The sequence below is a fragment of the Bos indicus x Bos taurus genome, chromosome 7 (assembly GCF_003369695.1).
Source record: "Bos indicus x Bos taurus breed Angus x Brahman F1 hybrid chromosome 7, Bos_hybrid_MaternalHap_v2.0, whole genome shotgun sequence".
In the NCBI taxonomy this organism is placed as follows: Eukaryota; Metazoa; Chordata; class Mammalia; order Artiodactyla; family Bovidae; genus Bos; species Bos indicus x Bos taurus.
The window spans coordinates 44,103,206-44,119,505 of record NC_040082.1 but is presented as its reverse complement, the minus strand read 5'-3'; positions in this window follow the sequence as shown (position 1 = coordinate 44,119,505).

Sequence of the window (16,300 nt, the reverse complement as noted above, 5' to 3'; positions counted from 1 at the left end):
TTAAATAATATTTCTGAGTAGTGTAAGTTAGGGGTCCAATTTCATTATTTTACATGCAAGTATCCAATTATCACAGTGCAATTTACTGAAGAGACTGTCTTTTCTTCATTAAATGAAGAAATTTAATGATATTAAAGACATTTTCTTCTTCTTGGCTCCCTTGTCAAATACTAGTTGATTGTATGTGCTTAGGTTTATTTCTGGGCCCTCAGTTCTATTCCACTGGTTTGTTTGTCTGCTTTTACGCCAGTTTGTTTTTATGTTTTGATGACAATAACTTTGCAGGAGAGCTTGAAATCAGTAAGTGTGATACCTCCTGATTTGTTTTCTCTCTCAGGATTTCTCTGGCTATTCAGACTCTTCTGTAGTTCTCTATGTGTACCTTTAGCACTGTTTTTTCCCTACTTCTATTAAAATATGCCACTAGAATCTTGAAAGGGGTTGCATTGACTCTATAGATGGCTTTTGGTAGTATTGACATTTTAACCATATTAATTCTCCCATGTCAGAAAGATGGGATACCTTTCCATTTATTTGTGTCTTTCTTGATTTTTTTTACAAATGTCTCATAAATTTCAGAGTGGAGATCTTTCACCTTTTGGGTTAAAGTCATTCCTATGCATTATATTGTTTTTGATGTTATTGTAAATGAGATTGATTTCTTGCTTTTTTTCTCAGAAAACATATAGAAATGCTACTGATTTTTGTGTATTGGTTTTTGTATCCTACAACTTTACTGAAATTGTTGATTAGATTGAATGTTTTTTGGTTGAGTCTTTACATTTTTCTGTATATAAAATCATGTCATCTGCAAACAGAGAAAATTTTACTTTTGTCTTCTAAATTCTGATACCTTTTATTTATTTCTTTTGCCTCACTGCTATTTGAATAGGAGTGTTGAGAGTGGGCACCATTGTCTTGGTTGTGATCTTAGAGGAAAAGCTTTCAACCATTGAGTATGATGTAAGTCAAGAGCTTGTTTTATATCGCCTTTATTGTGTGGCAGTATGTTCCTTCTATGCCTAATTTGTTAAAAGTTTCTATCATGAATGGGTATTGAATTTGTCAATTGCTTTCTCTGTATCTATTGAGAATATCATATGATCTTTTCTATCACTCTCTTAACACATCATTGATGAGGGGATTTTTGCAGAAACTAATGCCTGTGGCCAGTGATTTGTTGTTTAAGTGAATATTGATATGTCTCTTGTCAATAATATTTGGGTAACAGAAGATGTATCTCTGGTCAATAAGTTGTTAATGTGACTTATCACTTTGATTGATTTGTATTTGTTGAAACATTCTTGTATCCAAGTGATAAATTGCACTTGACTGTGGTGAATGATCCTTTTAATGTGATGCTGAGTTTAGTTGGCTAATGTTTTATTGAGGTTTGGCATCTTTATTCATTGGGGATATTGGCCTATAGTTTCATTTTCTAGTATTGCTTCCCCCCCCCCCCCCCCGGTTTTGATATCAGGATGATGCTAGCCTCATAAAATAAGTTTGAGTGGTCCCTCTTCTTTGGTTTTTTGGAAGAGTTTGAGTAGAATTGATGGTAATTCTTTGTAAAAGTTTGGTAAAATTCACCATGAATCCAGGAAAGTGATTTTTTTAATAATGGAATATGTATGTCAATATGTACATTCATGGGCATAATTACACTGGAAGACATAAGGAAGTAAATGCTTGCATCTATAAGGGTAGTCATCAGGAATATGTGAATGACATATGCAGATTGATACATATTTATGCTTTGACTAGAGATTCAAATATCCAAGAAGTATTGCTACTGATGGCATTATGTCCTGAAATGTTGTTGGTAATGTTCAGGATAAAAAAGTACACATTTTGTTTAGTTTATAAGTTATTTGTGTTTCTGGGAAATTTAAGAGTTATTAAAAATTTATTTTAAAATATTATGATACAAAAATGGATCTAGGTTCTAGGCTCTGAAAATTGTAAGCAACAGTTTATCTAAATGAATGTCCACTGGGACACTAGAAAGGATGAATAACAGCTTTTTGGTGTGTAGACCATCTTGTGTGATACAGAAAGCCCAACTTTGACCTCAATATCAGGAGATAATTTATGTCATTGCCACTAACAAAAAGCACCCCAACAGAGTTCCAGAAATGCCCACAAGGTTGGCTAGCCCCATGGTTCACTCAGAGAGGCCTTGCCCAGTGATATTTGGATCCTATCTTCTCTAGTTGTGTCTCCTTCCAGTCCTCCCTTCCTCACATGCTCCAGATTCATTGCCTTCTTTCTCTCTTTTAAACTAAGGAGTAGTTGAATTTACATTTTCTACATCTTGGATAGTTGTGCTACCAAATTTGCCTATCTTTGTTATTCTTGTTATTCAGGCGTTGGCATGAATGTTACTTTCTCAGAGAAGCAAACGCAGAGCATACTGGCTCCAGTATTATCTCCATCTGCATAGCTATTCTTTTACCCTCTTACACCTTCTTTGTAGCACTTATTTGATAGCACTTAATAATGGCTGAAAATAAAAATGTTTTATTAATTTATGTGCTCATTGTCTATCCCTTTTTCCATTAAAATATAAGACCTAGAAGGGCAGGAACTCTTGTCTGCTACCAGCTGTATTTTCAGTGCCTAGGAAAATGTCTGGTACATAGTAGGTGCCTAATAATTGTATTTCTTGAGTAAGCTATTAATTCTCTCCTTGCTCCCCTTGAGATGAACTCCAAGCTCTTTAGCGTGACACTTAAGGCTTCTCAACATCTTGCCCAGCTTATATTTCCCTATCCTTTCCTCCCTTCATTCACTAATCTTTGTTACTAAAGTTTCTCAAATATGTCATGCCATTTACTGTTTCATTCCTTTGCATATTGTGTTTTCTCTGTATTCAGCTAAGATTAGGCTCCCTCAATTTCCTCCCGGCTCCCATTCTTTGGTGGTTTACATACCCTTCCTTTGGTAATGGCCCCAGAACTATGCTTATACAAGGAGAGAACATTTGTTGGTATATGCATCTTTCTTTCCAGTTATACTTTGAGCTTATTGAGAGCAGAGACCACTTCTTAATTGTCTTTATATGCCTAGTGGTCGGATGGTACCTGGCATAGAATAAGTCACAGCGTTCTATTTCATTACATCAGAGTTAGATTATCATATTAGCTACCTGAGAACACTTGGAATCTCAATTCTATCATTGATTTTCACCAGTATCGTATCAACTATAAATCTGTTAAATATGCACAAACAGTAGAGATTTCACAGGGGCACATAAAAGTAAGTTAATCCCTTGAAATTGCAATGACAGAATGGTTTAAAGATCATTTTGTTGTTATTGATAATGATATTTCTTGAGTATGGCATGATGGTCACATTTCTATACTCTATGAGCATTTTCTTATTGAAGCCTTTAGCAACTCAGTGGTAAGAGTCACTTAGTTACCTAGAGTAAACTTGACAATGTCATTGCTGATAAGTAGAAGAACATAATTGGCTTTAATGTATGTGACCCCATAGCCTAAGATCTTAATCACTACATTAGGTCCTTTCTATGCCATTTCTGTAATTCTTAGACTCAACCATTCTTGAATATGACTAGAACAGAGTTAATGGAGATATTTTAAAATTAATCCTATTTTCTCAGGATAAAGAAGATTTCAGTTCCTCCTCTCCACAAACAAGACCATTTGCTAATTACTGCTTTTTATCCTCCTTTCTCTCTGTCAGGGAAGCTCAGTTTATTATGGGTCATTGTGGATGCAACCAAGTTAATGATAATTGATGTTCCTCTCGCTTCTCACGTTAGTGGCTCTGTATCAGCATCCACTCCCCTTGCAGTGGACATGCCCCTCTCCATCTCTTTTGCCACATTAGCCGAGGTTTTGAATTACTCAGTGAACTTTTAATCACTGAATAGCTAATCACTGTAATTCCTCACTGTCCAAAGCTGCAAGTTCATCATGTACATGGACCTGGTATCCTTGTTAATCACAGTAATCGCTCACCACTCATGAGCTGTGAAAAGTAGTGATGACTCTTCACATCACTCAGGGTGCTCATACTCTGAGGGAGGCTGGTAGGAGTGTTAGGATGTACTCAACACAGGCCATGGGGATAGCATCAAAATGTCCACCAGACCTACAAGTTTTGGATCTCTGCTTGTATTTACCGTTATCCTGAGTTGGTAAATTGATTAGAACTGCTACTCTGTGACTCTGTTGGTTCAAAACTTCCCTGGGAGCTTCCTGGGTATAATCTGAAACTAGCCTCCATATGTGGAAGGCAGGGAGAAACTAAAGAGAGAAGAAGACTAATCCAAATTGTAGGTGGCAGGGTTAATGAACAAGGGAATGTATTTATGAGGCTTGTCATGGGTTGTTGCAAGATGAGTAGTTTTTTGCACCTGTCTGTCAAATCTTAAAAGTTTATACAGAGGACCAATCTGGGTCAGTTATATACAAATTCCAGATGATCTCAACACCATATGACTATCTCCAGGCTCTGTCCTTGGGCAGCTTCTAGTGTTGATAAGGCAAGTGGAGCACACATTCCAAGAAGCGGGTAGTGGGTGAGCAGCTTCTGATGCTTGGGTCTAGCTTGTGAGTCAATTCAACAGTCACATCTTGATGACCTCTGCCCACATGCTCACATCTCCATCCCCACTGTTTCTGATACTAAAGCTTCCATAGCAGGGTTCCTTCCTTCCAGTCTTTTCCTTGCATCTAATGCTCCACCTGGCATCCAGCCTGCACCCTGCTGGCATTGTCCACTGGGCTTCCTGGCCAGGCCATCAACTTTCATCCCAAAACTTCACTGAAATTATTTGTCTTACACTGGAATTATTTTGATAGAAATAAACCAGAAACCAATTCATCTGGCTCAGTTTGAGAGAAATTTATTATAAGGAATGAGGAGTTTGTCTTTGAATCCTAAGCCTACAAATTTGACCATCTCTCAGGAGGGACATACTCAACTTGGAAGGCCACCTGATATTAAGGCAGACACTCTGTTAATCTTAGATTGCCCTCTACACGTGTACTCCATTATTTTGCTTCCCACTCTTGCTTTGCAGATCACCTCTGACAGCTCATTCATGGTACCAGGCTATAAATTGCTTTCCCAAAGTGCAGCCTCAGTTTACATGTCTGAGCAGTCTGGGATTTGCAGTTAGCCAAATATACTTTCTGATTCCCATTCCATATTCTCCTCTCACTGTATTCTAAATTCTCTTCTCTTACACACCCTGTGTTCTTCATCTTCTCCCCCAGATTTGCATATCAAGGTGTCAGCCCAACAAAGAGCCCCACATTCATCAAAATTCATCCTCTTGGAAAATAGCTGTTTTAAGTTGCCAAACGCAAAGTCTTAAAAATTGCCTGTGTCATAAGCTCATTCTTTTAAGGCAGAATGGTTGCCCTGGATGCTGTTGAAAGCCATTCTTTCTAAATGTTCCTTTCGTCTTTTCATCTCCCTCCCTCTCTTTCTAGAGAGAGAAAAAGGGAGAGAGAGAAGAAAAGGGAAAGGGAATATGAATGAAAGAATACAGCTCAGACCAAGAACAATTGTTGCTGTTGTTCAGTTTCTCAGTTGTGTCTGACTCTTTGCGACCCTATAGACTGCAGCACACCAGGCTTCCCTGTCCTTCATCATTTCTCAGAGCTTGTTTAAACTCATATCCATTGAGTTGGTGATGCCATCCAACCTTCTCATTCTCTGTTGTCCCCGTCTCCTCCCGCCTTCAATCCTTCCCAGCATCAGGGTCTTTTCCAATGAGTCAGCCCTTTGCATCAGGTGGCCAAAGTATTGGAGTTTCATCTTCAGCATCAGTGCTTCCCATGAATATTCAGGACTGACTTCCTTTAGGATTGACTAGTTGACCTCTTTGCAGTCCAAGGGACTCCCAAGAGTCTTGTCCAACACCACAGTTCAAAGGCATTAATTCTTCAGTGCTCAGCCTTCTTTATGGTCCAACTCTCATATCCATACATGACCACAGGAAAACATAGCTTTGACTATACAGACTTTTGTCATCAGCAAAATAATGTCTCTGCCTTTTAATATGCTGTCTAGGTTGGTCATAGCTTTTTTTCCAAGGAGGAAGTGTTTTTAATTTCATGGCTGCAGTCACCTTCTGCAGTGATTTGGGGGCCCAAGAAAATAAGGTCTGTCACTGTTTCCATTGTTTCTCCATCTATTTGCCATGAAGTGATGGGACTGGATGCCATGATCTTAGTTTTTTGAATGTTGAGTTTTAAGTCAGCTTTTTCACTCTCCTCTTTAACCTTCATCAAGAGGCTCTTTAGTTTCTTTTCCATTTTTGCCATAAGTGTGGTGTCATCTGCATATCTGAAGTTATTGATATTTCTCCTGGCAATCTTGATTCCAACTTGTGCTTCATCCAGCCTGGCATTTTGCATGATGTACTCTGCATGTAAGTTAAAAAAGCTGGGTGACAATATATAGCCTTGACATACTCCTTTCCCAGTTTTGAACCAGTCTGTTTTTCCATGTCCAGTTCTAACTGTTGCTTCTTGACCTGCATACATGTTTCTCAGGAGACAGGTAAGGTGATCTGTTATTCCTATATCTTGATAAATTTTCCACAGTTTGTTGTGATTCACACAGTCAAAGACTTTGGTGTAGTCAATAAAGCAGAGGTAGATGTTTCTCTGGAATTCTCTTTCTTTTTCTATGATCCAACAAATGCTGACAATTTGATCTCTGCCTTTTCTAAATCCAGCTTGTACATCTGGAAGTTCTTCGCTCACATACTTTTGAAGCCTAGCTTGAGGGATTTTGAGCGTTACCTTGCTAGCATGTGAAATGATTGCAATTGTGTGATAGTTTGAACATTCTTAGGCATTGCCCTTCTTTGGGATTGTAGTGAAAACTGATCTTTTCCAGTCCGGTGGCCACTCCTGGGTTTTCCAAATTTGCTGGTGTGTTGAGTGCAACACTTTCATAGCATCATCTTTTAGGATTCGAAATAGCTCAGCTGTAATTCCATCACTTCCACTAGCTTTGTTCATAGTGATGCTTCCTAAGGCCAACTTGACTTTGGACTCCAGGATAACTGACTCTGGATGAGTGATCACACCATCATGGTTATCCAGGTCATTAAGACCGTTTTGTATAGTTCTGTGTATTCTTGCCACCTCTTCTTAATATCTTCTGCTTCTGTTAGGTACATACTGTTTCCATCCTTTATTGTGCCCATCTGTGCATGAAATAGTCCCTTCGTATCTCTAATATTTTTGAAGAGATCCCTAGTCTTTCTCATTCTTTACTTTTCCTCCATTTCTTTGCACTGTTCAGTTAAAAAGGCTTTCTTATTTCTTTTTGCTAATCTTTGGAATGCTGTATTCAGATGTGTATATCTTTCCTTTTTTCCTATGCCTTTAGCTTCTCTTCTTTTCTCAGCTATTTGTGAGGCTTCCTCAGACAACCATTTTGCCTTTTTGCATTTTTTTCCCCTTGGGGATGGTTTTTGGAAGTTCACTAAGAGAAATCAAAGCCTAGGACTACTGTATTGGATTTTTACCCTCTAACTCATCACTCAGTTTACTCTTTTTCCATTTGGGAAACTCTCTCCCTAGCTTTTATTTGGATAATTGTCTCTTCTCCCTCATTCATATAGCTTCTGGGTGGGACTGTCAATAATTTGTCTTGCTGTTCCTAGTCAAAGGGTCAGTGAATGACCCAAATAAAAGCAACTGGATTGCTTCTCACTTGGGGACTTTAAATATTGAGTTAAGTGATTCTAACACCAAAAGATAATCAGAACTACTGCTTTGCTGTGTTGTCACCCTAATTGTTGATCAGATTCTGCTGATGGATCCCTGCTTCCTGTTTTTCTTCTAAGATTGGCTATTTAGTAGGTGCTTTATGGCAACCCACTCCAGTACTCTTGCCTAGAGAATCCCATGGACAGAGGACCCTGATAGGCTACAGTCCATGGGGTCGCAAAGAGTCTGACAGGACTGAGCGACTTCACTTTCACTTTCACTTTACTTCTTCCACTGACCCAATATACTCCCCATAAAGCTGTTTTGCTCAAGATAGGCAAAAACAGTTCTGTTCTTTGTCAATAAAATAAAGCAAAGACTCAGCAGATATAGAGGCTATATTATAAAAATTCTTGATTCTATAGGTTTTAGCTTGTGTGATCCTCAGGACACAGTTTCTCTGTTATACTGTCCTTGGGCTGCCAAAAAATGAATGGTCAGGTATAGTGGCTCAGTGCCTTGTTTATTTCAGGCAGAATTAACAGAGTGAATTGTAATGGAAATGGAGTAATATATGTTCATGGTTGTTCAGTTTGGTCTGAATTCTGGAGACAGCTCTTCCAGGTGAAGTTTAATTAACAACTGCTCAAAATCAATCCAACTTTGACTTTGCTGCATTTTGAATCTCACAGCTTGGCTCCTTTTCCTTGTTTCATTTCATTAACAAAGATTTTGAATTATCTGTGGGAATAGAGAAATAGCATGCATATATACATATACACATACACACACACGTGTGTGTGTGTGAAGAGAGTATATGACAGGAAGAGGATTCTGAATTAGTTTGGTAGCTGAAGGATGCAAGCAAGTGATATAGCTTGGAAACAACATAATCTGCATTACCCCTGGGTGACTTCCTGTGACTGTACAGGTAAGTCTTGTTTTCTCTCCCCCCACCTCCCTTTCTCCCTCTCCCCCTTCTTACCTCCTCCTCTCCTCTCCCCTCTCTTCTGTTACTCATGTGCACACTTTATAGAAGTTTTCTCTTCTGTTTATATCTAATATTGAGCAACATTCTCCTCTTATGTGATTAAAAGCAAGGACTTCAGAATCAGACCACAGGGAGATGGCATTTCACTCCTGCCACTTGCTAGCTGTGTGACCAAGGACAAGTACCTTTTTTAAAGGCCCAGTTTTCTCATCCTGAAATGGAAGGAATAAAAGTATTCATGTGTGGGTTACAAGAAGAGCACTTGATACAATGACTGGCCCATGGTGGGTGCCTTATCTATTACTATGGTTGTTATTTCCTTCCAAAAAAGAAGGAAATTTATCCTAACTCATTTTCACCATGTGCTTGTTACACTTCCCTTTGTCTCACTATATTCAAATACCTTTTCACTGTGTTCAAGCCCCTTCCTCCCTTACCCCATAGTAATGTCCCCCAGAAGGAAACGACCATGGAATCTCATTCCTAGGATTATTTTAGTAAGAAAGGCAAAATTTTAACACATAGGAGAATCCTGGTGAATTTCCTTTTATACCGACTCTTTGCGACTCCATAGACTGCAGCATGCCAGGCCCCCCGTCCCTCCCATCTCCCCAAGTTTGCCCAAGTATCTCCCCTATCTCCCAAAGTATGCCCTTCTGCACTAGAGAAACACCATTTTAGATTATGTTACTAATGTTTTCACAGCATTATTGCCATTTTTAATGTCTCACTCCCACTGTCTTTGGAGAATTCAGATAAATTTCCAGATAAAAGGTGTAAAGAGAATTATGGATACTAGATGTTGCAAACTAGGGTCAAACCTTTCTCAGAATCTTGGAACAAGTTGTAAAGTACAAATAATATTTTTGAAACTGGGCCCACAGTGGAGGAAAGTATCTCTATGTATTTGTTACAACAACAAAAATAATAAGTTCATGTTCAGTGATCAGACTTCTTGAGAATGCTTTGTCGAAATAACTTTTTTCTGCAGTAGAGGTTATTAACACTTGTGTATGTTGTGTATGTTTTTTTTCTCTTGGAGGATAATTGCTTTACAATGTTGTGCTGGCCTCTGCCATACATCAAAATGAATATACCACAGATATACATATATCCCCTCCCTACTGAAACTCCCTCCCACCTCCCATCCCATCTTATCCCTCTGGGTTGTCACAGAGAACTGGATTGAGCCCCCTGTGTCACACAGTATATTAGCACATGCATATGGAATCTAGAAAGATGGTACTGAGGAATCTATTTGCAGCAATGGAGATGCAGACATAGAGAGTGGTTTTGTGGACCCAGTGAGGGAAGGAGAGGGTGCGATAAATTGAGAGTAGCATGGAAACATATACATTACCATATGTAAAATAGATAGCAAATGTGGTTCTTTTTGAAAAATAGATTTGTTTAAAAGATATCTCTCACTTCCCTTAAACGTCCCATTGTTAGTATATTTGTTAAGTTGATGTTAAGAAAACTTTTATTCTTTTAAGCCCAGCAAAAATGTGGAAAATACTATTTTTCTAGCCAAGGCAATCTTGACTTGGCTATTTTCCTAGACTCCTGATTCTACTTTGAGATGTGCACTCTAGTTTATGACCAACACACATGTATATTTCCTACAGTTGAGTTAAACTTGGGGGCTTATCAATAGCTGAGCTTGAAAGTATGGGAAAACCTTGTTTTGCTAAACCATTAATGCTCAAGGTTTAAGTGTAAAAGCCCAACTGTGTTTAATCCACTCCTATCACCATTTCCAACTGGAGCTTGGAACATGCTCAAAGCCAGGAGCTAAGCGGAGGCAAGGATCTAGTGATTTAAGAGGCTGAAGAGATTTTCTCTGTGTCAAAATTTTTCTCATATTGCTGTGGGATTTGACATTGGAGTGTAGCATTCCAATCCCTGTTTAATACCAGGACTTTGAAGGCATTCTCAGTCTCTGTCTTGGTTCTGTTTCTTTTTTACTGTGTATGACAATAAATTTTGCCTGATGGTACCCCAGGCAAATTGTCTGCTCACCCTCCTCAAATAATTCTTGATGGTCCAGTTCTCTAGAAGTTTGCATTCAGATCTGTTTCACATCAAAATGCATTTCTCTGACATGTGTAATTCTGTATAAGCTTGACTAGAGAGCTTGGTTTCTGTTCTCCTTAGGATTTGTGTGTATGTGTATGAGGGAGTAGGGGATAGAATTTACCTTATTTTGAGGATGGGAGAGAAAAAGTAAAGAGACTGAACAGTGTTAGGAGGCAGAAATTAAACTAAGGAAACATAGAGAAATAAGTGGAGGAAATAAATTTAAGTAATGGGACAGGGAGAGAAAAGGAAACAAAATTGCTTCACTTTTATGGCAAAATGTAGGTCAAATTAAAAAAAAAACTCAACTTGTTTTTAAAACACAGTCTTATCTTCAGATCAGATCAGATCAGTCGCTCAGTCATGTCTGACTCTTTGCAACCCCATGAATCGCACCATGCCAGGCCTCCCTGTCTATCACCAACTCCCGGAGATCACTGACACTCACGTCCATCGAGTCAGTGATGCCATCCAGCCATCTCATCCTCTGTCGTCCCCTTCTCCTCCTGCCCCCAATCCCTCCCAGCATCAGAGTCTTTTCCAATGAGTCAACTCTTCGCATGATGTAGCCAAAGTACTGGAGTTTCAGCTTTAGCATCATTCCTTCCAAAGAAATCCCAGGGCTGATCTCCTTCAGAATGGACTGGCTGGATCTCCTTGCCGTCCAAGGGACTCTCAAGCGTCTTCTCCAACACCACAGTTCAAAAGCATCAATTCTTCGGTGCTCAGCCTTCTTCACATTCCAACTCTCACATACATGACCACAGGAAAAACCGTAGCCTTGACTAGACGAAACTTTGTTGGCAAAAAAATGTCTCTGCTTTTGAATATGCTATCTAGGTTAGTCATAACTTTCCTTCCAAGGAGTAATTATCTTAATTTCATGGCTGCAGTCATTATCTGTAGTGATTCTGGAGCCCAGAAAAATAAAGTCTGACACTGTTTCCACTGTTTCCCCATCTATCTCCCATGAAGTGTTGGGACCAGATGCCATGATCTTCGTTTTCTGAATGTTGAGCTTTAAGCCAACTTTTTCACTCTCCACTTTCACTTTCATCAAGAGGCTTTTGAGTTCCTCTTCACTTTTTGCCATAAGGGTGACCTCATTTGCATATCTGAGGTTATTGATATTTCTCCCAGCAATCTTGGTTCCAGCTTGTGTTTCTTCCAGTCCAGCGTTTTTCATGATGTACTCTGCAGAGAAGTTAAATAAACAGGGTGACAATATACAGCCTTGACGTACTCCTTTTCCTATTTGGAAACAGTCTGTTGTTCCATGTTCTAACTGTTGCTTCCTGACCTGCATACAAATTTCTCAAGAGGCAGATCAGGTGGTCTGGTATTCCCATCTCTTTCAGAATTTTCCACAGTTTATTGTGATCCACACAGTCAGAGGCTTTGGCATAGTCAATAAAGCAGAAATAGAAGCTTTTCTGGAACTCTCTTGCTTTTTCCATGATCCAGTGGATGTTGGCAATTTGATCTCTGGTTGCTCTGCCTTTTCTAAAACCAGCTTGAACATCAGGAAGTTCACAGTTCACGTATTGCTGAAGCCTGGCTTGGAGAATTTTGAGCATTACTTTACTAGCGTGTGAGATGAGTGCAATTGTGCGGTAGTTTGAGCATTCTTTGGCATTGCCTTTTTTTTTGCGGTAAACAAAGGGGGCTCTGTTCCTTTCTCTCTGGCCACCTACTGTTATCGGACTTCCAGGATGATCACCATTAATTCGACCTGTGTTCTTTCACTACCTGTTGGGTGATCTTGGGAAGGCCACTGAAATCCAGGCCTTAGTTCCCACATCTGTAAACACAAGGGAATAACACAAGGTACTCATCTCATAGTCTTATTGAGAGGATTAAAAGATATATGTCATTGGGTATATGTGTATGGCACAAAATAAGAGCTCAGTGAATACTGGATATTATTTTTGTAGGCACATACAAACACATATATTTTCTAAAAAACAAAAATGACATCTCATTATGTATGATAGAAACATAATACATATCAGTATGTATGATATAAATTACTATTTTAATATAATAATATGTTAGAATCATAATAATTATTGCTATATGTTATTTTATTTAAATGCACACATATGATCACATTACAGTGAATGATATTTTCTTTGATTTGCCTCTTTCTTTTTATGCCACTCCATGCACACAATTTGTCTTGAGGAAATCCACATAAAAGCTTAACTGTGCATGTGTATGTTTTTCTTCATTCTCATATAATCATAGAGAAAAGCATATATGCATATTCATATAGAGTTTTTGTCATTGCTTTACAAAAATAAGATTATACTGTGCAAATGTATTTTCATAAGAGTTACAGATTATAAAACATCTTTTCCTGAGCCTTTCTCTAATAATAGAGGCTGAAAAGCTTAAAATTTCAATTTACAGCAGGTGTCCTTGCTGCAGGGGTTGGGTTAGGCAAAGGTCCCAGTACTCCTCAGCTATACCCAAGGAGGAGTTGTTGCAGTATTTCTGGGAGAGTTTTAGTTCTGATAAATAGGATGGCTTTGGTTTCACTAGTTTCAGTTTCTTTTCTCATCCTTCTTGGGAAATGGAAATTCTGAAATGACAATATCATTTTTGGGTCATGATAGAACAAGTATGAAAAGAAGAACCAGAACCTTTCTGTCAGCAGAATTGTATATAAATGGAATTTTATATAAATGAACTGATAGAGTATGTACTCTTTTTTAATTTGGATTCTTTCATGCAGAATAATAAATTTGAGATTCATTCAAGTTGTTACTTATATCACCTGTTTGTTACTTTTTATTTTTGAAGAATGTTCCATTGAAGAACATTCTATTTTGAGGGATCTTCCATTGGATGGAAAGAAGAACCAGAACCTGAGTAGTGACATCTTAAGAATCTGGGTGCCTGATAGCGTTTTGTGTGGCTGAATTAGTACCAGCAACTACTGACCCCCGGATTTCTAAAAGAAACCACTGTCTGCTTCCCTGGTGGCTCAGATGGTAAAGAATCTGCCCGCAATGCAGGAGACCCAGGTTTGATCCCTGAGTCGGGAAGATCCCCTGGAGAAGGGAATGGCAACCCACTCCAGTATATTCTTGCCTAGGAAATTCCATGGCAGAAGAGCCTGATGAGCTATAGGCCAGGGGGTTCACAAAAAGTCAGACATGACTGAGCAACTAACACTTTCACTTTTGTTTAATCCATGGTCATTAGTTTTTCTCTTCTAAACACATGCTAAACTGATACACACTTCTTTACATTATGTTTTTGCCACTCAAAGAAATATCATTTAAATATCGTTTAAATATCATTTAAAGTTGATTATTTATCATGGCAGCACAATATTTCATGATGTGAACTATTGTAACTGATTCAGCCCCCTTTCAGTTGATGAGATTCCCCATTAGCTCAGCTGGTAAAGAATCCACCTGCAATGCAGGAGACCCTGGTTGGATTCCTGGGTTGGGAAGATCCACTGGAGAAGGGATAGGCTACCCACTCCAGTATTCTTGGGCTTTCCTAGTGGCTCAGCTGGTAAAGAATCTGCCTACAATGTGGGAGACCTCGGTTTGATCCCTATGTTGGGGAAACCCCCTGAAGAGGGAATGGCTATCTACTTCAGTATTCTGGGCTGGAGAATTCCATGGTCTGTAAAGTCCATGGGATCACAAAGAGCCACAACTGAGTGACTTTCACACTTACTTCAATTAATAATTATTATTTGTATCCAGTGGTACTTATTTGTTTTGTTGTGTTCAAGCCATGTTGCATCAAACATCTGTAAACTACCTATCTTTATATATTGAGACTTTAATGGAATAAATTTCCCAAAGTGGACAACATGCTGTGCTGTGCTTAGTTGCTCAGGGATGTCTGACTCTGCAACCCCATGGACTGTAGCCCACCAAGCTCGTCTGTCTATGGGGATTCTCCAGGCAAGAATACTAGGGTGGATTGCCATGCCCTCCTTCAGGGCCTCTTCCTAACCCAGGGATTGAACCCAGGCCTCCTGCATTGCAGGCAGTTCCTTTACCATCTGAGCCACCAGTAAAGCCCAGCAACATACTGGAATGACCCTATTCTTCCCACACCTACACAGGCAATAGTTGGTATTCAGCTTTTGCTAGTGATGTTTATAAGATCATAACTGACTGTTGGATTTGTTCATGTTTTCCTTACCAGTAGTGATTTTAAGCTTTTTCCATATTCTGTTTGCTATTTGGAATTGTTCTTCTGTGAATTTCTATTCATAACCTTGGTTATTTTTCTCTTGAGGAGTCTCCTTGTCAATTCATAAGAGTATTTTTATATTATATGTACTAAATTTCCAATCTCAGCATTGGACTTTCATATTTTGCTATAAATATTTAAACTTTTATAGGGAACTGTGGTTTTTAAAACCCTTATTTTCTAGTTATAAATATAATAAGAGAGTCTGCTTTAGTATGAAATTATACATGAAGTTACCTAATTTTTTTTTTGTAGGATTTCTGTTTTCTTTCTTTCTCCCACCCACCCTATTCTGTCTTTACTTGATATTATGTAAGTTAGGTTTCCATTTTGTTTTCCTCCTGATGGATGGCACTTATATCAGTGTGATTTTTAAAAATTCCATCCTTTCTACTCTGAAATGAAATATCAATTTGTCATACATTGCATTCTCATGTACATTATTTCTTAAGTTAACCATGATGTTTGATATTGCTGAGAAAATTATTCATTCCCTCTAAGTTTTCAAAAGTAATGCCATATATTTGCCTGTAATGTTTTTTTCTATTATAATTCTCTTTATCTCTCCTTTGCCTCTGGTTAAGTTTTCCTTTTAATTCCTGATCACTTATGTATGTGTGCATGTGCTTGCTTTTCCTTGAAATGAGCTTATTTATTTTTCCTATAAATTCTTTGTTTTCATTTCCATCAAATCCTGTCATCATATGAATTTCAGCTTCCTGATTTATTTTTTAGTTTTTCAGAGATGAATTCTAAGTTCTTCTATTTTATCTTTCTTGTTTAATGATAAAGATATTAAACATAGATTTTGTTTTGTCAGTAGAGTTTTTGATTTGTGCTCTAGACTTTAGTATAATTTTTTTTCTCGTTTATAATTTCCTTCTAGTCTAAGGGTTGACCAGAAATTTTTATCAAATATTTTAAGCATTTAATATTATCAAAATATATAGCCTATGTAATATGTGAGTTTTATTTAATTATATAGATTAGCTTGGAATTTAAAATGTTTTCTTTGTGGAAAGCACAAACTTGGTTTTCAGAAACATTGTATAGCATTTAAAATATATACTAATTCCCCATTAAAAGGATATAAGGTTTTCTGTATATCTCTTAAACCATTTTTATTCATGTTTTAAAGCTATTTAGGCATGTTATACAAAATAAACTGCACATATTTAAGATGTACAATTTCATGAGTTTTGAAAGATACGTCATCACGACAACTGTGACCACCATAATCAAAACACTGGTAAATTGCATCACTCTCAAAAACTTTCTTCCTTTGGAATCTTATTTC